Source organism: Humulus lupulus, chromosome 3, assembly GCF_963169125.1.
Source record: "Humulus lupulus chromosome 3, drHumLupu1.1, whole genome shotgun sequence".
Taxonomy (NCBI): domain Eukaryota; kingdom Viridiplantae; phylum Streptophyta; class Magnoliopsida; order Rosales; family Cannabaceae; genus Humulus; species Humulus lupulus.
Window position 1 is genome coordinate 73297830 of NC_084795.1, and position 21485 is coordinate 73319314.

A 21485-nucleotide genomic window follows, 5' to 3' on the forward strand; every position below is an offset into this window, starting at 1 on the left:
AGAAAGACGCGAAAGGTCCAACATACGCCTAGTAACCCATCAACAAAAAGTTGCCTGGTACTTCAATTCTAGAGTTAATGAACGAAAGTTTGACGTGGGAGATCTAGTCCTGCGAAGAATATTCCCAGAAACTCGAGATGCCTCAGCAGAAGTGCTAGGGCCAAGCTGGGAAAGCCTTTACTAGGTCACAGAGATAGTACCACCCAGTATAAGCTAGCATGGTATGACCGAGATCTCCAATTAGTATCTGTCCCTCATTACTGGAATGGGTAACACCTGAGGAAGTACTACCAATAAAGATCACTTTTAAGTGATCGATGACTGGCCGGTACAGGAACGAACTGCCCATACCACCAACCAACTCAATTTAGCTATATTAATTACGCACAACCACGATTTGCCCATTTATTGTAACAATTAATATTTATGAATGTAAGCTACGATTGTAGCGACGCAGCTTGTATGGTTAATTTTTAATCAATAAGACAAATTTTTTGTCCATATGTACAAGCCTTATTTTTACAATGATTATCTTGCTAACTAGTGATTTATTTCAAAGAAATGTCAGCAGTGTATGAAACCTTTGTAGGTTTTAGCGAACCCAAGTACCCCCGAACAGGTTATTACGAACAACTCTGGTCAATTAGCAAGTGACCAAGAGGATAACCCATGAGTTATGAATCCTACTCGGTCACTTGGGGGGCACCATAGTCATACATGGACGAGTAGAGAGAAAAGCGCGTAATCAAAAGGACTTAGAAACGTTAATATTTATTAATGTTAAAGTGCTTGCGTCTTGTTCGGTATATATCGGACAAAAAAAAGGGCCATAAAACAATTTCTATAGATATGGTTGAACAGTTTAAGTTTACAACTCATTCAAAAAAAATTGAACAGCTCTGATTCACAGATCCGCACAACTCCAAAAATAGTATACGTCGAGTAGAAAGAAAAAATAAAAGCACGAGTAGATATATAGCTAAATCGAGAAGAATTTTATAGAAAGGTAAAATATTGCTCGAGATTAAAGGCTGCTTGGCTCAACCATGCTGTTTTGACCAAAGTAAAAGATTGCTCGAGATTAAAGGCTGCTCGGCTTAGCCATTTTTGTCTTTGCAACAATAAAGAAAAAACAGAAAGAGTTTATTAAGGGCCCTGGATTTGTTGGTCGGACTCGATGGCAGGGGTTTCGGCAAGGAAGTTGTTGGACTAGTCGGCAGGGGTTGGAGCCTCGGTTATAGCACTCGGATTGGAGGGCAAGACATCTGTTTTAGGGTCCGTGATAATGGGCTCGGTGGGTGGCACAACAGATTCTAGCTCGGAGGCTGGAGTCTGCTTGGTATGGACAGTTGGAGCCTCATTCTTCTCCCACTCAGCGCAGTAGTGCATAAGATCATCATAGGCCTCACCCAAATAGCTAAAGTCCATCATCTTGTTGCAAACCCATAAATCATAAAAGGTGCTCATACTGAAGTCCTCCAAAGCTTTAGCATCAGCGGCCAATCAATTTTCTCTTTCTCAAGAGTCTTTGCCAGCTTATCTTTTTCCTCCTGAGCGGCCCTCCTATCAGCATCATTCTTCTCATTTAGCTCCTCAATCCTCCTCACCAACCGGTTAACATTGAGGTTCCTCTGCTTGGCGGTAGATTTGAGCCCCTCGTTTTCTTTAGTAATTTGCTCGGAGACCTGTTGAAGATTCTGGACCTGCTCAGTCAGTTGTGCAACTTGAGAGGTTTTATCCTCGAACTCTTTCACTAAGCCGATCACATGTTTGCTCACCCCTTGGCTTGGTAATGAGTGTAGCTGAGAGCCAACATACCCTGCAATATGAAATGAAGAAATTCAGAACAAGTAACAAAAGAGAAAGACCAATTAGAGATCGAGCAAATCTGTTATTTACCCTGGTAACATCCTGAAGACTGGTGCTACTAATGTAATCTAGAGATTTGGTACCAAGGGTATCCATGAATTAAGTTTGGGAGGTAGACACCCTTTTTATATGTCCTTGTTGGATGGCCAGGGCTTTCTTCAAAGGCCCGTGAACCTCCTCAGCAGGGTCCTTAACAGTGCCTTCTAGAGCTTTGCTCAAGCTGGTCAACTCTGGTGCAGTGGTCGTACGGGTAACTTCCTCGGTAGAGAGTCCTTTGCTTTTGCCTGATTTGCGTGATGGGGTGTGCGCCTTTTTCTGAGATGAAGTCTTATCAGGGGTCTTCTCGTCCTGCTCGGTAGCTTCAGCAGGTGAGCCAACTTTCTGATGCTTGGCCAGGGGAACTTCACTGCTAGGACCCATTGTATGCTTCTGGGCAAACTTCTTGAAAAATACGGATGACATATCTGCTAAATAAAAGCAAAAGATTAGAAAATATGTTGAGCAGGGTCAGAGCAAGCCAAAAAAAAAAATCAATCATAATTAAGCAAAAAGTAAAAGTAAGTTGTGAGAAGAGAGTCAGATCACCCTCTTCGACTCCCCCAGAGTAGTCGGCTGCCTCGAGTGGGAGATCCCCATCACTGCTTGATGAGTCTGAATCTATATGCTCTACTGCAGCCTGCTTGCCCTTTCCAGGTTGCGGGGCAGCGACATTTTTGGGTGTGCCATGCTCAGTAGGCTCCTTAATAACAACTCCAACCAAACTTCTTGTTTTGTGAGCCACGCAAGGTCTGGATGGGGGAATTGATGCTCTGGCTGGCTTCTTACTGGGTGGTGGACTAGCGATCTAGTGTTGGACGGAGGTTTCCTAGGAGACTTCTTGGTAAGGATGGCACCCTTGGCCCTCGTCTTGGGATCGGGGGTAGAGCCAAGTGGATACACATCTTTCTACGGTGGCCAAGGCCACCAAATCTTTGCAGCAAGGATCCATAGCAGGTAGTTCTTTGGCCTTTATCTCCATCTCTTTGGTGGGGGCCGGCCAGCTAAAGGGGCCATTGTGATGGAAGGATAGGTGATTAGCAGCGATGTTTTCTGTGATGAAGTATTGGCTAGCGTACTCCCCAACCTTGGAGATACCTTCTGTATTTGCTAAGTAAATGTTGGAGTCCCGGTGGCTAAAGTAAAAATACCGTGACCTGGCTTGTTGAGGGCTAGATTTAAGGTCAAAGAGATAATTTATTTTGTGTGCAGTCGGCACTGGCTAGTTTAAGGATCGGTATAAAACATAGAGGGTTGAGATGAACCGAATGCCCTTAGGACTAATTTGGGTAGGGAAAAGCCTGAACTAATCTGCCACACTGGGGAAGTATGGCAGAAGTGGAAGGGTGGCGCTAGTGTTAATATGAAATCTGCTCCAGGCGCAGAATTGAGCTCCAGGGTGCTTGGCAGTTTGCACAACAGTAGGTTTGATGATGGAAACATCTTCGAGATTGAAATGCTCTTTGATGTTATGCAATAGTTTGTCAGAAATAGTGCTAGTAGGAGCTACGTATAGGGGGGCCTCCTCTATCTCTGATGCAGGGTTAAGAATAGCCTTGGTATAGATCTCCGTGGCGTAGTCTGTTTCAGCTTCCCCTTCCAGCCCTGAGGAGCTCGACTCTTCCTCATCGGGTGGGACCCCATGTGTAACCCTAGCAGTGGCACGACGCGCCACGTGGGGATCTTCCTCCTTTGCACCGTGGTTAGTTTGTTTGATGCAGGTCATTAGTCGTTCCAAATGATGAGTTATAGCCCAGTTCGGTGGTCACCTCCTCTCTGCCTATACAAGAAAAAGGGAAAGGTGAGGCGAGAACACCGAACATTGCTGGTCGATAAGGATGTCATAAGTTATACTGACCAGCCCAGAACAAACACGGGACATCATACTGAACATAGGGTAAATCAGATTAAAAACAAGTGAACCCAAGAAAGTGGAGGGTTTTTCCCCAAAAAAGTTTTTGAAGTTGTGTTCTTCGTGTTCTTCAAGAACACCAAGTGTAAATCAACAAAGAGGGGACTTTAAAACCCAATTTTTACAAAGTCAGAGGTTCAAATTGGTTACCTAGGGCTTGGGCCACTCAAAGTATTCATCTATTTACAGATTCAACATGCATTCATGAAATCTAAGGATTTATCAAGAATATTACCTACGGTCACAACGAAAAAATGTAAAGAAAAAAGAAAGCATTTTGCATGAATTACAAGAAATAACAAAAGGGAAAAATGAAAGACTTACTGGTAGCAAGCGGCTATAGCGAGTGTGGCGTGAAGAGCCTCGGTAGAGCATGACTGAGCGATGGTCAGTGTGAGAGTTTGAGGTTCGAAGAGCTCTAGGTGCTGGGAATGTATAGAAGAGGAAGAATGTAAAATGATATTAGGGAAGGAGAAGGTTATTTATAAGCTAGATGCAACATCTTCTCTCCTCTCACGACATTGATGAGTCGTCTCTTCAACTGCTACAGGCACTCCTCCCCAGACACGTCAGCACATCCTTCCAATCACATCGCCTGAACTGTCAGGTACGTCAGCCACTTTTCGATAACTGCACGACACAAGTAGTGGAGGAACATTATGACGCTTTATGGTTCCAAAAAGAGGCGGGAAAAAATTGAAAAGTCATTTCTTGGAAATACTGAGGCTATTAATTACACCAAGTGTTATGCCACATAGCAATGAGCATATACCCCTGACCAGGCTAGACGGTATGGTCCTCAGAAGCAAGTTTCCATGCTGCTTAGCACCATTGCAAACTTGGGGGGCAAATGTTATCCTAAAAATTGGCATATCTAACATGGTACTAATCTTGAACATGTGGAGTAGACTAGGCAGATCCCCCGACAGGTTGGTCGGCGTATACCTTCAGTGTATACGACAAGTTACTGCTCGACATACTATCACCAGAGGCCTAGCTGGTTGGTGTACACTTAAAAAATGAATAACAGTCACTGCTCGGTGCGCTTGCTAGGAGAGTGGCTGGTCGGTATAACAAAAAGATAAACCTGGTTGACTGAAAGTAGTTACACTCATCATTAACAGTCTGAAGGAATCGCCCAACCACACACAAAGAGTGCCTAACAGCCCTAAAAATTTGGTCAAACCTCCTAACAAATAGAACTGTAACTACATGCGAGAAGAAATGGATATTCCCTTATCAGTTATGCTCAGGCGCGACAGTATAAATATAAAATCTCCACCACAGTGGAGGGGGTTTAGAAAAATTAGCCTACCGACCAGCACCAAAAACTTACCGAGCAGCCTGGCTTGGTACTTAGCAGTGATTTTGCCATATTGTATTGTCTTTTACATATATACATCCACTTGTAACCCCTTGTGATCTTGTGTAAACCTTCAAGATTAATACAAATCTAAGAGGAAGTAGGTCATTACCAATCTTTGGGGCCGAACCTCTATAAATTCTGGTGTTCTCTATTATTTATTGCTCATTATTACTAGGTTCTTAGCTCATTTATTGTTCATTGATTGTCTAATTAAAAGCTCTCTAATTAATTATTTGACTCCGCATCAGTTGGCTAAAAACCAGTCAACAAAATGATTAAAATATATACTTTTTGGAGATTGTGTGGTAGGGAGTCTTTTACACCCTACGTGTGGCGTACAACATGCTATTTATATGGACACATGAGGGTGTCTTGACCAAATTTTTTTTTTTGGGAATTTACCCTATATACGATTTATTTATTTTTTCAGTTTTAGTATCTCATTTATTTATTTTTATTTCTTTATATGTCATTTAGCAAAATTACAACTTTATTAGTTTAATCATTTCATTTTTAAGGTTTTCTCTATCAGTTAAACAATATCTCTCTCACATGCCTTTTCTCTTTTGTACACATGTTATACATATATATTAATTCTTATTTACATGTAATCAATATAACTTAACACTTAGCAAAATCTATTTAGTGTATATATATATATATATGAATATATATTTATAGACACACATATAAATATATTTACCAAAATGTTTGTAAATTGGCAGCACCAACAACACATAATTCTTTTGTAAATTTGAATATCCAATTTTCTTATTCTAGTTGTTATCCCAAAAATTGACATATCTGACGTGACACTAAGCTTGGACACGTGGAGTAGGCTGGGCAGACCTCCCGACATGTTGGTCGGCGTATACCTGCAGGGTATACGACAAGTTACTGCTCGGCAGGGAAAGCAGTTTACAGACGGTAAACACTTTTCCCAAGTCATATGCCAAGGCATATCATTAAGTTTCCTATAAAGGATTCTTGGTGATGAACATCGTCAAGCAAGTGACAGTGGGAGATGTTCAGGAGGCCTTTGTCTATGATGGCTACACCCTTCCCATGATGTAATGTCAGGATGCAGCTTTGCATCTTCTGTGCAATTCAATCTCTTGAGGGGAAGTCCTTCTAACACTGCTTAGAGGAATACCACCAGAAGCTCAGCTGCTCGGTATGGTGGATATCCAAACCTAGTCACCGGGAAGCAGTTACACTCACCGTTAGCAGTCTGCAGGAACTGCCCTACCACCCGCAAAGAGCACCTCACAGCCCTGAATACTCGGTCAAACCTCCTAACGGATATGGCTGTAACTACCTGGGAGAATAATGAGATATTTCCACCATCAGTTACACCTGTGTGTAGCCCCTGGGCCAACAGAGCATTATAAATGCAAAACCTTCACCATAGTAAAAGGGGTTCACGAAATTACCTACCGACCAGTGTTTAGAAATATGCTAGACAACTTATTTTTAAACCTAGCAGCGATTCTGCCTTATTATATTGTCTTTTACACATAGAAATCCACTTTTAATCCCTTGTGATCTTGTGTAAACCTTCAAGATTAATACAAATCTAAGAGGAAGTAGGTCATTACCAATTCTTGGGGTTGAACCTCTATAAATCCTAATGTTCTTTAATATTTATTGCTCATCATTATTAGGTTTTTGGATAATTTATTATTCATTGATTGTTCTACTAAAAACTCTCGAATTAATTATTTTGACTCCGCGTCAGTTGACTAAAAAACCAGTCAACATTTTGGTGCTTTCAATGAGAGCAAGAACAATCGAATTCGAATACCGTTGCCATGAAGATGGTGGTTTCAAGGTTTCAACAAGAAAACTAAGCCAAGAACCTCCAGAGCATGAAGTTGTATCGTTGCACTGAGTTCCCTCAATGAGAATTTTGAATGGGGGGCGAGCTGATTTGCAACCCAAGAACCCGCCTGGCACTGGGGGGCAAGCTACTGGGCCCACTGTAGGCGAACATGGGGCTACTACCTCTACGGGAACTACTAATGCAGGAAGTTCAGGTGGATGTACTGCAAGAGTACCGACCAGCCAGGAGCAAGAGCTGAAGGTTTTGGACGGTATGAACCCCATGTGGATATTGAAGGACTTAATCTTGAAATTGAGCAGATGAGGGAAGTCATGGGGTAGATGCAGGATCAGCTTGCTGCCATGGACCAGGGGCAGGTTACTGCCCAAAAGGCCATTAATGAGGCTTTCGAGAAGCAAAGAAGAGATTTCCAAGCATGGATGGATCGACATGCCTGAGAGATGCAGGACCGCCAGGAAGACATGGAACGCCGAACTAGGGAGGTTGCTGAGTCCATTCGTACTTCCATGAAACAACAGTAGACTCAGAGTAGGGGGACTGCAGTTGGTACTACTGCTAACAACAAACAACACCCTCCTATTTTTATGTTTGCTGAAGGAGAAGTGAATGGACTAGAGGCTTGACCTCATATTGGAGGATGGGGTCCGACCAGGAGACACCGATCAGGTCGGGGCCCCCAAACAAAAAACAACATGCACCCCTTGCAAGCTGATGAGCAAGTCCTTCCAGGGCATTACATGGGACTGGACTGATCATATAACTTTCAGCCATGATCTCAAGGAAGTGGCCGTGAAAGAAATCATAATGTCTTTGGTTGGGATGGCAACACCCGAGCACCAGCGCCAAATAGAGGTGGTCAGCCCCAGAACAACCATTAGTAACCTGGTTGGTACAGACAGCACCAAGAGTACCGACCAAGGTCTAGAAGAGAGGAACCAGAAGTCAGTAGTGCGTACAGACCCAACTATGTTGATGGGTATAATGATGATGAGGCAGAGAGTAGAGCCCACCAGCAGAATAGCCAAGGCTAGGGGTAACCTGCCCGAAGGACCGTTTGTCCCACAATGGCAGGGTGTCCCGAACAACCAACCACCCAGGGTGGAGGGTTCCACGGAGTACCCCCAGTACCAGGCCGGGCAAACAGTCAAAATGCTAGGGTAGGCCTTGGCCAAACTCCGTATTCAACTGGATGGGCCCTATGGGGGGTGAAGACCTCCAAGATGCTCTTAATCGCATCAGGGAAAATCGGGAGTCAAACAACATAGCTCCGCCTGAGTCTGTTCGGGACCTGAGAATGGATGAGGTCCGCAATGCAGCATAGCCCCAGGCAGCTATAGACCTAAACGTCCAGGCCCAACTGAATCTGTTAACTCGATTGGTAAGGGTCCTAACAACTTCCAAGTTAACAAACATTGAAATAGAGAGGCAGAGGGGTTCCTCGTTTTCAGAACGTATCAACCAGCTGCCCATACCGGTTAAGTTCAAGATGCCAACATGGAAGATGTATACTGGGCGGGAGGACTCATTGTCCCATGTTCACAACTTTGAGCTACAGGCTGATCTCCAAGGAGTTTGGGATGATGCTAGGTGCATGATCTTCCCTGCCACCCTGTCAGAAACCGCCCAGCAGTGGTTCTTCAAGCTTCAACTAGAGTCGATCACCTTATGAGATGGATTTGTTTGCATTTTCTATTCCCAATTTTCTTTGGCAAGACCTCTTCCAACCGAGCCGAACGATTTAGTGGACATAAAACAACGAGACAATGAAACTTTAAAAGATTACATTCAACATTTTATGCAAGAAGCAACAAGGTTGAAATCCCTGAGTGATGATTGTAAATTAATAGCCATCAATTCAAGAATCAGAATGAAAAAGCCCATTCTGGAGCAGTTTGAAAAGAAATTATGCGCGCACCACCAAGGAGTTCCTTGACCGCGCAAAGGAATTTATTAAGCTTGAGCAAGCTGAGTAGAAGGTGGATAACCCTAGCCAAGCAGCTGCTGGACAGGGGAAAACAGAAGCTGGGAATACCATTAACACTACAAGAGAAAGTAAAAATAGGGCAAAAAATGGCAAACATAGCAATGGAGCTGGAAATAATAATAGCCAGAATGACAACAAAAAGTCTAAAACCACCCAGTAGCCCAAACGGAAAGATTTTGTGCCTAAGTTTACTACTTACTCCATTATGTTGGAGCCTCGAGCAGTTGTTTTCAATGCCACCCAAGCAGTGGTACCATATCAAAGACCGCCGCCAATGAGGAAGGATGCTAGTAGACGGGATATGACTAAATTCTGTCGATTTCACAATGACTTTGGTCATGAAACCAATGAATGTAACCACCTGAAGGAAGAGATAGAATTCCTCATTCGGCAGAATAATGCTCATCTAAAGAGGAATGTATGACCAATTGCCGACCAACATCCTCAGCAACAACCCTCGCAGTAGTATCAAGGTAATCAACCTCTCTTACCACCACCAGTAGCTGGTTGGCTGGATATGATCTTTGGAGGATCACATTTGGCCGGTAATACTTGCAAGGCACGAGAAAAATATGCTCGTTCCCTTAGATACGAGCAGGATGATAATGTATTGGTTGTCCAGGAGCATACTCCCAAACAACCTCGCTATGAGTGTGAGCCCATCATATTCAACGAGGAAGACACCGGTCATGTACGTCATCCACATAATGACCCTTTAGTGGTGGAAGTCCAGATTGCCAACATGATTGTGGCCTAAACAATGATCGATCATTGGTCATCCACCAACATCCTATTCAAGAATACCCTAGAGCGAATGAATTTGAGCATCAAAGATCTGGAGCCATGCGAGCAACTACTGTACGGGTTCACAAGAAGCGGCATGGCCCCAGTAGGAAGCATAAGGTTGTCCTTGACAGTAGGGGTGGCACCTAAGAGCAACACTGTAACGACCCGAATTAAAACCCATTAATTTACTAAATACTCCTTATTTAAGTAAATTAATGTTTACATGAATCTCTTAAAAAACAAAACTTTTATTGAAATAAAAATGAATTAACACCTTTTACAAAACATGCAACTCGAGATCTCGATATTTAAAATAAATCATGCTTCACATGTACGATGTAAGTAAAAATACACATTTAAGACACAACATAAACCAAACGTTAAAAAAAAACTTTATAACAATATACATAAGTAGCAACCCCTTGACCCCAGGTCAACCAATCACGACATGCACACGTCGGACCGAGCCTGCTCCAACTCATCGCCTCATCTACTATGATTTTACTTTTACTAGCAACATAGAGTACCCGTGAGCTAACGCCCAGCAAGAAGAGCTATGTAGGTCACAACCCCAAAGCTCAAACAGAAAGCATAAACATAAAATATAAAACATAACACATAAGCTAATTCAAACTATCACAACCTAATTCATATACTACTCATAATCTATACCTTAACATATATAGAGTTCAATAATAATTCATAACGTATCACATCATTCTCATAACATAACTTAACATACCATAGCATAACATAACGTATCATAATTATTTCATACCACAAAATCTCATCATACAATCATAACACATATTACCGATGTCATACTGGTCATAAACCAGTGCTAACCTGGTTAAGTGTGCAACTAAGCACGAGAAATGTAAGCATGCGTTTTATTATAACGTACACATGCATTTTCATCAGGTAAGCATGTCATGCAAGTTTACAGCAAACAAGCAACGTAAGCAAGTGTTGACAATTTATAGTAGTGAGTGGCGTCCCACCCTAAACCTCCGTGGCCTCGAACATCTACCTGTTCCAATAACTACCCTACCCAACATCTTACCAAATACCAAACAATGTCATAACATAAACATAGGGTATAGCAACTCCCCTTAAGTATATTCACACCCATATCAATGTAAGAATGCCACAACGTACATAAACATGCAATATTCATAAACTCATAACATATATAAAAAAATCATAATCATAACCATAACATATATAAACTTAATTAGATCACATATACATAAATTTGTGCCTTCAAATGCACACCCTGTGTTACAGTACCACTCTTCTTACCTCAGGTCCAGCAGCGCTCCAAAACACGTTCCTTGTTCCATTCAAGTATCCTTTAGCAAGTCCTAAGCCAAACAACATAAAAGCTTGAACTTAGAGATCATACATCATATTAGACTTATGCAATCTCTCTTGTACTTTCTAGGACTCCTAACAGCCTTAAAATGTCCTTAAGAAAGTCCTAAAATCCCCAAACAGAAAACCCTCAAACTATACCATCAAAGCCCCAACCAAGACCATCAAAATGAGGAAAAAACATGTTTTTTGGGCATGTAGCGCGGTCGCGCCCGACGGAGAACCCATATCGCGACTGTTCTTCAAACAGCCATAACTCTCTCAATTTAAATCTGATTTGAACGATTCTTTTTTCATTTTCTCATCTTGAATCCCTCTATATTATCATAAAATTATTATAAATCAATAAAATACCAAAAATTCATGAGAATCCCCTAACTCAATAACTCTAACAATTCTTACGCAATAAAACTCATTCTTCCTAAGTTATGAACATATATCCCAAAGCCAATCCTTATTTCATCATTAATTCTTCATAGCATGTTTATAACATTGAAACATATTCATAAAATACCCTAACATGAAATTCTAAGAACTAATTCATATCATTTCCCCTTAAATTCCATGAACAATCATAAACATGACCTAGACTGTAAAGATTAGTAAGATCTTACCTTCAAGTTGATTCTTAGTTCTCCAACCTTCTAGACCTCAACCTCAGAGAAAATCCTTGCTTTGATCGATACAGTGACTGACAATAATATGATAAATTTAATCCTAATTTTATTTTAGTTTGCAAATACTAACCTTAAAACCAAAAGACAAATTTGCCCCTAATTCTAACCCTATCATAATTATGATCAAGTCTTTTTCGTAATTTCCTCTTAAACAAATAATTTTGACTTATGAAAATTACAATCTCTACCACAAGATTCATAATTATACTTTAACCCCTAATTTATAATATCTTTGCACTTAAGCCCTTGATATTTTAAGGAACCGTGTTTTGATGCTGTCATATACACATATCCTAATCATTAAATAAATCACATATTATCATGATTTAAAAAAAAATAATATGCATTAACATAAATGACCAAATTTCCCTCACGGGCCAACATTACCACAATACCCATAAAATGCAAAGGCGGATATTACAAACACTATGATGGCCTTGTTCGTTGACATCCCTTCTCCATATAATGCCATGATAGGTCGACCAGCCCTATATGAGCTCCGAGCAGTCACTTCAGTCTTCCATCTGCTTGTCAAGTTTCCAACTCAGGCAGATATCGGGTGTCTCAAAGGGAATCAACTGGTGGCCAGGGAGTGCTATAACTCTTCAGTGAAAAAGGCAGGAGATGCAATATCTACCGTGCAACTTGCAAGCACTAGTAGCCAGAAATAGGACGCGATCCAAAATAGGGTGCAAGACATAGCCCCCGTTTTGGGGATATTGACACAGAGGTGGGCCCAGTCGAAGAATTAGAAGAAGTCTCGCATGACCCAGAGCACCCGACCAAGGTTGTCAAGGTGGGGAGGGGGTTGTCCAGGAACATAAGATCCGCTTTGATCCAGTTCCTTAGGGACAACCAGGATGTTTTTGTCTAGTCTCATGATGATATGGTACGAATCTTCCCAACCGTTATAAGCCACACCCTCAATATTGATACATACCACTTTAAGCTCGTACAACAGAAAATGAGGTTACTTGATAAAGAGAGGGCTAACGCATTGAAGGAGGAGGTGGAGAAGCTTTAGAATAACAATTTCACTAAGGAGGCTATCTACCCGATATGGGTGCCCAACCTTGTGTTGGTAATGAAACCTAATGGAAAATGGAGGGTATGCATAGACTTCTCAGATTTGCATAAAGCATGCTCAAAAGACTGCTTCCCACTTCCAAGAGTTGACCAGCTGGCGGATGCACAGCCGGTCATGAAATTTTAACATTTATGGATGCCTACTTGGGTTACAACAAAATTAGCATGCATCCACCCGACCAGGTGCACACCAGCTTCCGCACAGACGTAGGGTTGCACTACTACAGGGTCATGTCATTTGGCCTAAAAAAATGCTGGAGCAACATATCAATGGCTGGTAAACCGTATGTTCAATGATCATATTGGAAATAACATGGAGGTTTACGTTGGTGACATGTTAGTGAAGTCTAAGAAGGCTGGGGGCACATTGACGATGTGCAGAAATGTTTCAACATCTTAAGGGAGTACAAGATGAAGCTGAACCCCCTCAAGTGCTCCAAAGGAATAGAAGTAAACCCCAAGAAAATAAAAGCTCTGCTGGCATTGCACTCACCAGCCAGGATCAAAGACGTGCAAAGCCTAACAGGGTGTATAGTAGCGCTGAGCAAGTTTGTATCCAAATCTACTGATAAGTGTATTCCATTTTTTAACATCCTCAGGGGGAACAAGAAATTTGAATTGACTGAGGAGTGCGAATAGGCCTTCCAAGCTCTAAAGTAGCAGCTGGCACAACCCCCGATCCTTTCAAAACCCCTGGAAAGTGAAGAACTGTGCATATACCTATCAGTAACGAAGCACACTGTCAATGCAGTCCTGGTCAGAGAGGAAGACAGAGTCCAACATCGAGTCTACTATGTTAGTAAAAGGCTGATTGGGGCAGAAAGCAGGTATTCTTTACTTGAAAAATTGACATACTGTCTGCTCCTGTCTTTCAGAAAACTTTGTCCATACTTCCAAGCTTTTCTCATTAAGGTCCTTACCGACCAACCATTGCACCAAGTCCTGCAGAAGCCGGACACCTCTGATTGGGTACTCAAATGGGTGATAGAGCTGGGACAATATGAGATCACCTACCAACCCCGAACAACAATTAAAGGTTAGGCTCTAGCAAAATTTGTAGTTGAGTGTACATGTGTACTAGAACCGGACGAGCAGATGGTAGAGCAGCCATCAGAGTCTGGACCACATCCCAATATTGACACTGAGCAATGTACCAAGCAAGTACCAGAGTCTAGTACTCTGCAGAGTTCCAATTATGGACCAATAATCTGGAAGTTGCATGTTGATGGCTCATCTACCGATCAGCTGTCTGAAGCCGGTCTCACACTAATAACACCCGAAGGAAAGCACATCCATTGCACGATCCTCTTTGGTTTTAATTCATCTAACAATGAAGCGGAGTATGAAGCATTAATTACGGGCTTGGAGCTAGAGAAAGAAGTTAGAGCTGATTTTTTGGACATATACAGCGATTCGCAGCTTGTTTTCAACCAGGTCATTGGAGAGTATACTGCCCGGAATGAAAAAATGATGTCCTACCTTAGCAAAATCAAAGATCTCCTTTCCTAGTTGAAGAAATACACCATCCAGCAGATGCCAAGGGAATAGAATGCCACGGTAGATGCACTGGCCAGACTGGCCAGTAATGCTGTAGTGGACAAGGCCATCTTGGTCCCCATTGAGTACCTTGCTAAGCCTAGTATCAGCCTACCAGAACCAATCCTTATAATAGACAACACTCCCACTTTGATGACCCCAATTGCAGCTTATCTAAAGCCTGGTACCCTGCCTAGCAACCGTAACAAATCTAGAAGACTCATGAGAAAAGCTGCTAGGTACTTAATCCTGGACGGTGTTATGTATAGAAGGGGATTTTCAATGCCATTGCTCAGGTGTGTCAACCAAATAGAGTCTGGACAGCTGTTGGAGGAGGTGCACGAAGATTTTTGTGGGAATCATCCTGGGGGGCAGAGTCTGTGTAAAAAGATTCTAAGGCAAGGTTAGTTTTGACCAACTATGAAGGAAAATGCCTTTGCGTATGTCTAGAAATGTGATAAGTGTCAGAGGTATGCCAAGATGTCCTGAGTAGCCCCAAATGAGCTTACTCAGATGCAAAGTCTGTGGCCCTTCACCATTTGGGGAATTAACCTTATTGGTCAGTTACCGAAGGGAAAGGGGCGAGTACAGTATATAGTGGTAGAAGTTGATTATTTCACCAAGTGGACTGAAGCTGAACCACTGACAACCATCAGCTCCAAGAAAGTACTGGACTTCGTGGTGAAAAATATAATCTATAGGATTGGTCTACCCTAGAAAATAGTGTCTGACATTGGCACCCTGTTTTACAGCCATCTGTTCACCGATTTCTGTGCCAAGCATGACATCACAAAAAGCTTCTCAGCAGTCTCGTACCCCCAAGCCAATGGTCAGGTTGAAGCAGTTAACAAGACTCTCAAAGACACTCTGAAGAAGTGTTTAGAAGAGGCTAAACGAAACTGACCTGAGAGATTGCCTGAAGTACTCTGGTCATACAAGATTACCGAACAAACAGTCACTAGTGATACCCCATTTGCACTTGCATATGGATATGAAGCAATGCTGCTAGTAGAGGTGACTCCACTATCTCATCAGCATACATCATACGACCAAGATCGTAACCACCAGCTACTAGCTAAGTCCTTAGACTAGATTGATGATAGACAAGAAAAGTCCAACATACGCCTGGCTGCCCACCAGCAAAAGGTTGCCCGATACTTCAACTCCAGAGTTAAGGAACACAAGTTCAACGTGGGGGATTTAGTCTTGCGAAGAATATTCCTAGAAACTCGAGATGCCTCGGTAGGAGTACTAGGTCCAAGCAAGGAAGGCCCCTACTAGACTAAAGAGATAGTATTGCTCGACACATACAAGCTAGCACGGTACAACAAGGATCTCCAACTAGTACCTATCCCTCGTTACTGGAATGGGGAGCACCGGACCAATAAAATTCATTCTTAAGTGGTCGTTGACTAATCGATACAGGCACGAAGCCCTTACCACCGACCAACTCAATTTAGCTATATTAATTATGTACACAGGCACGGTTTGCCCATCTATTGTAATAATTAATATCTATGAATGTAAGCTACGGTTGTAGGGACACAACTTTTTATGATTAATTTTTATTCAATAAGACACGATTTTTGTCCATTTTTTACAAGCCTTACTTTTACAATGATTATCTTGCTAACTAGTGATTTGTTTCACAGATTGTCGGTAGTGTATGAAACCTTTGTAGGTTTTGGAAAACCCAAGTGGTCTTGGGCAGGTTATTACGAGCAACTCTAGTCAGTTAGCAAGTGACCAAGAGGATAACACAAGAGTTATAAATCCTGCTTGGTCGCTTGGGCGGCACCATAGTCATACATGTGTTAGGAACAAGTTTCGTAATACGCAGCGGAAAGGTGGTGGGGTTGGCCCAGTGTACAACAAAATTTTTGTAACATTTTTAAACTACCTTTAAATATGCAGATCCATTAATATACATACATTAATCATAAGCAAGTTAAGGATAGAATTCATGCCTCTTGAAGCCTATCAAGTGTCATTGCTATCTTTTCGTATTTAGAACGATCTTCCTATCCAAGCCGCCCCGAGGTACTCACACAAAGATCTTCCAAAGCGTTCTCTACACCTCAAGAAGTGTGTGGGCACTTAGAGAATGAAGGATAGTTTATTTGTGATTCTACTTGATGTTCTCAACACATGAGATCAAGAGAATAGGCCTGAGAATTGGTTCTTTATTTTTCAGGGAGAGAAAACTATCGTTCTATTTTTCACAGAGCGAATGTTCTAAGTTGTCTCTTATCTCTGAATATTTTCTGATTCGTCATCCTTAAAAGAAAATATTCAAATTTAAAAAATAAATCTGTAACGAACTTACAATTTACTTTTTAATTAATTAATTATTCTATTAATGAAAAAAATCCAAAAACCAATTTTTGAATTATCCATTAATTAATTAATTAAATAAATAAAAATGAAAATCCTATCCCTGAAAAATAGCCCTACACGCCACACACAGTCCACGGACTGTGTGTGCACGCGTAGCATCCCTATTTTTAGGGATGTTGGTTTTTTTTCAATTTTTATTTAATTATTTATTCAAACTACTTTGTCAGATAAGATCTAACAACCTGATAACTAATTCAAATTTGAATTCAAATTTAAATTAATTCTCTTTTTAATTAATTATCAAATATAATTAATTATTTGAATAAATATTAATCTTTTAAATTCAAATCCAATTTGAACTTTTCAAATTATTATCTCCCACTCAAATAAAGATATTTAATTAATTCTACCAATTAATTAAATCCAATATTTTCGAAAATGAATATTTAATTTATTATCATTTCGAAAATTATAATTAATTAATTATTTAATTAAATTTCGAAATTAATTTAATTATTTAATATAATTTCGAAAATTATACAATAATTAAATATTAATTAATTGTGTTAACTACAACTAATTTGTAATTAATTAATTAATTAATTACTATTATCATATAATTGCATATTTGGCGTGAAGAACAAATTTCTTCTTAAATATGACTTTAAACTATTTTTCCCTTCATATCAACTCTTACCTTGAATAGTGTTGATAGAGCCACTATGGGGACCTATGGACCTATAATTCCAAGCTCCAATAAATTTGAGATTATTAATTAAACTCTTTAATTAAATAATCTTAATTTATTAATCTCATGATTATTCCACTATAAATATGAGACTGCACTCTTGTAATTATAGACATTTCATTTACTGAGTACTTTTTAATTATAAAGCGTCCATTGATGTAATCATTGCATACAACTTGACCCTCTAATAATGATTCATAATTAATCGGGAATAAAATTACCGTTTTACCCTTTTAATAATCTCTTGTTTCCTTAAGTACCATTGACTTTACTAATGAATGTTAATTCATAAATAAATTATGAACTTGAGCTCAATAACCTTTTAGTCCCAAAAGTCAACCCTTAAGAGAACCATCATTCAATCTCTTGCGAGAAGGCATAAATTCCATATCTGTATACTATGTCCTCAGCCATCTACATTAATGAGTTCCCAAAACAAAAGTTTTCAGCCTGATCATTCTGACAGACCTTAACAAGTGAATAAAAAAACTCATATAACCTAAACAAGAGTTCATAGTAACTCCAGGATTAAGATCTATTTGTATATGATAATAAGTTGATATATTTAATTAATACTTCGAAACGGTATTTAACTAAGTATTAATAAACATATCTGGTCCAGTTCTATATATTCTCTAATATATAAAGCACCTCCACTAAAGTGTCTTACCACACTAGTGATCCGGATCTAGATCACATGTATTCATAATACTAGTGGACCATACTTGCAGTAATTAATCTAAAGATTCCATAACTTTATTTTACTGCGAACTATTGAAGTTCATTTATCTCAAACACAATCCTCCCGTACCAATACGTGTTTGAGATCACATATATGAACTTAGGAATTTTCCTGATATTTACATAATATTATCATAAAATAATATAGTTTATAAAATATATACATAACAAATTCAATTTATTTATTTATTTCATAAAACAATGTCTACTACATATGCTTTCAAGGCACATTTCCAACAATCTCCCACTTACCCAAAAGCAAATGATGCATCTCTCTCATTCCCATGTTTCTTACATGCTCCTTAAAAGATTTTATGGATAAAGTCTTTGTGAAAGGATCTGCAAGATTATGCTCTGAAGCTATCTTCATAACTTCGACATCTCCTTGATGAACTATCTCTCTTAGTAAGTGATACTTCCTCTCGATGTGCTTTCCCCTCTTGTGACTTCATGGTTCCTTTGAGTTAGCTACTGCCCCACTGTTGTCATAGTATAGGACTAGTGGCTTATCTACATCTGGTACAACTTCCAGATCGGAATAAAACTTTTTGGGCCACATAGCCTCCTTAGCTACTTCACAAGCTGCTATATACTTGGCTTCCATGGTGGAGTCTGCAATACTGGTTTGTTTAATACTTCGCCAGACTACTGCTCCTCCTCCAAGAGTAAACAGTGGGGTTCAGGTCTCCAACTGAATATACAAGCATATAATCTCTAGTACTTCTAAGAAACTTGAGAATATTCTTTACTGCAGTCCAATGACTAAATCCAGGATTGTATTGATAACGACTGACTATCCCTACTGCATAACAAATGTCAGGTCTTGTACACAACATGACGTACATTAGACTGCCTACTGCTGAGGCATAGGGATATTGTCTCATGTCTTCCTCTTCCTGAGGTGTTTTAGGACACTGCTCCTTGGAAAGGAATACTCCAGAACGGGTTGGCATATCACCCTTTTTGGAGTTTTGCATATTAAAGCGTTCTAGCACCTTATCAATATAAGTTGCTTGAGACAATGCCAATGTTTTGTTCTGTCTATTGCTAAGAATCTTAATGCCCAGAACATACTTGGCTTCTCCCAAATCATCCATTTGGAATTTTTCAGCTAACCAGTTCTTTACTTTTGATAATGATGTTACGTCGTTTCCAATCAGTAATATATCATCAACATAAAGAACGAGGAATACTACTACACCTTCTTTGATTTTTTTATAGACCCAAGGTTCGTCAACGTTTTGTTCAAAACCAAACATTTTAATTGTGTCATCAAATCTAAGATTCTAAGATCTAGAAGCTTGTTTGAGTCCATAAATGGACCTAAGAAGCTTGCAAACCTTTTGCTCTTGACCTTTTAATTCAAACCCTTCTGGTTGAGACATATAAATAGTTTTGTCAAGATAGCCAATCAGAAAAGCTGTTTTGACATCCATTTGCCAAATCTCATAATCCATGCACGCAGCTATGGACAAGAGTATACGAATGGATTTTAGCATGGCTACAGGAGAAAACGTTTCTTCATAGTCAACCTCTTCTTTCTGTGTGTAACATTTGGCTACAAGCCTTGCTTTGAAAGTCTCTACTTTCCCATCCGCTCCTCTTTTCTTCTTGAATATCCACTTGCAACCAATGGGTTTGATATTCTCAAGTGGATCTTCAAGAACCCAAACAAAATTGGAATACATCGATTCCATTTCTTGGTTCATGGCTTCTTGCCATTTGTCCTTGTCAGAATCATTCATTGCATCTCTAAATGTCAATGGATCGTCTTTGTTTGTGTCAGACACAAGCATTTGAACTTCGTGTTCATAGCGTGTGGGTTGCTTACTAACCCTCCCACTACGACGAGGTTCACTACTATTCTGACTAGAACTAGTAGTTTCCTCTTGTCATTTTTCATTGGTTGTTGCTGGTGACTTTGTAACTTCATTCAAGACCATCTCCTCCAGAACAACCTTGCTGCGGGGTTTGTGGTTATTAACATAGTCATGTTCAAGAAAATTTGCATTTGTCGATACAAATGTTTTATTTTCTTTTGGACTATAGAAAATTCCACCTCTGGTCTCTTTGGAATATCCCACAAACATGCACACTTTAGAGCGTGATTCCAACTTCCCGGTCTTTCCTTTAATCACGTGTGCAGGACACTCCCAAATTTGAAAATGGTGTAAACTAGGTTTACAACCATTCTATAATTCTATGGGTTTCTTTTGGACAGACTTAGATGGAACAACATTTAATATGTATAGAGCACATTGAATCGCATAGCCCCAAAATGACAGTGGTAATGATGAGAAACTCATCATTGATCTAACCATATCTAATAATGTTCTGTTCCGTCTTTTCGAAACACCATTTTATTGTGGCATTCCAGGTGCTGTGAGTTGGGATTGAATGCCATGCTCACACAGATGGTCCTTGAATTCAAAATCCAAGTACTCTCCTCCTCGATCAGAACGAAGAGCTTTTAGTGACTTACCTAATTGCTTTTCTGCTTCTGCTTGAAATTCTTTGAACTTTCCAAAATTTTCAGATTTTCTTTGCATTAAGTATAGGTAACCATATCTTGAATAATCGTCAATAAAAGTGACAAAGTATTCATAACGTCCTCTTGCTTGTACATTAAGTGGACTGCAAACATCCGTATGTACTAGCTAAAGTGGTTCTGTGGCTCTTGAACCTTTAACAGAGAAAGGTCTCTTGGTCATTTTGCCTTCTAGACAGAATTCACAAACATGGAGAGATCCAATAGATAGTTCTCTTAAAGGACCATCCTTTACAAGCCTATTTATTCTATCTAGACCAATATGGCCCAATCTCAAGTGCCACAGATATGTATCACTATCAGAATCAGTCTTTTGTCGTTTAATAGATCTATGATTAGCTGTTTTAAATAATTAAGAATTATTAACAAATTTCTCTTTAGCTTGCAGTTTATAAAGCCCATCGATAGATTTTGCAGAACATATCTTAAAACCATATCTTGAAATAACAATCGAATTATTATTAAAAGAGATTTTAAAATTTTGTTCATGCAACATAGAAACAGAAATTAAGATTCTAGAAAATCCAGGAATATAATAAACATTCTCTAAAACAAGAAATTTATTATTCTCAAATTCCAAACGGGCTGTTTTAACTGCTGCTGCAGAGACAATCTGACCACTGCCTACCCTCATAGTCACCT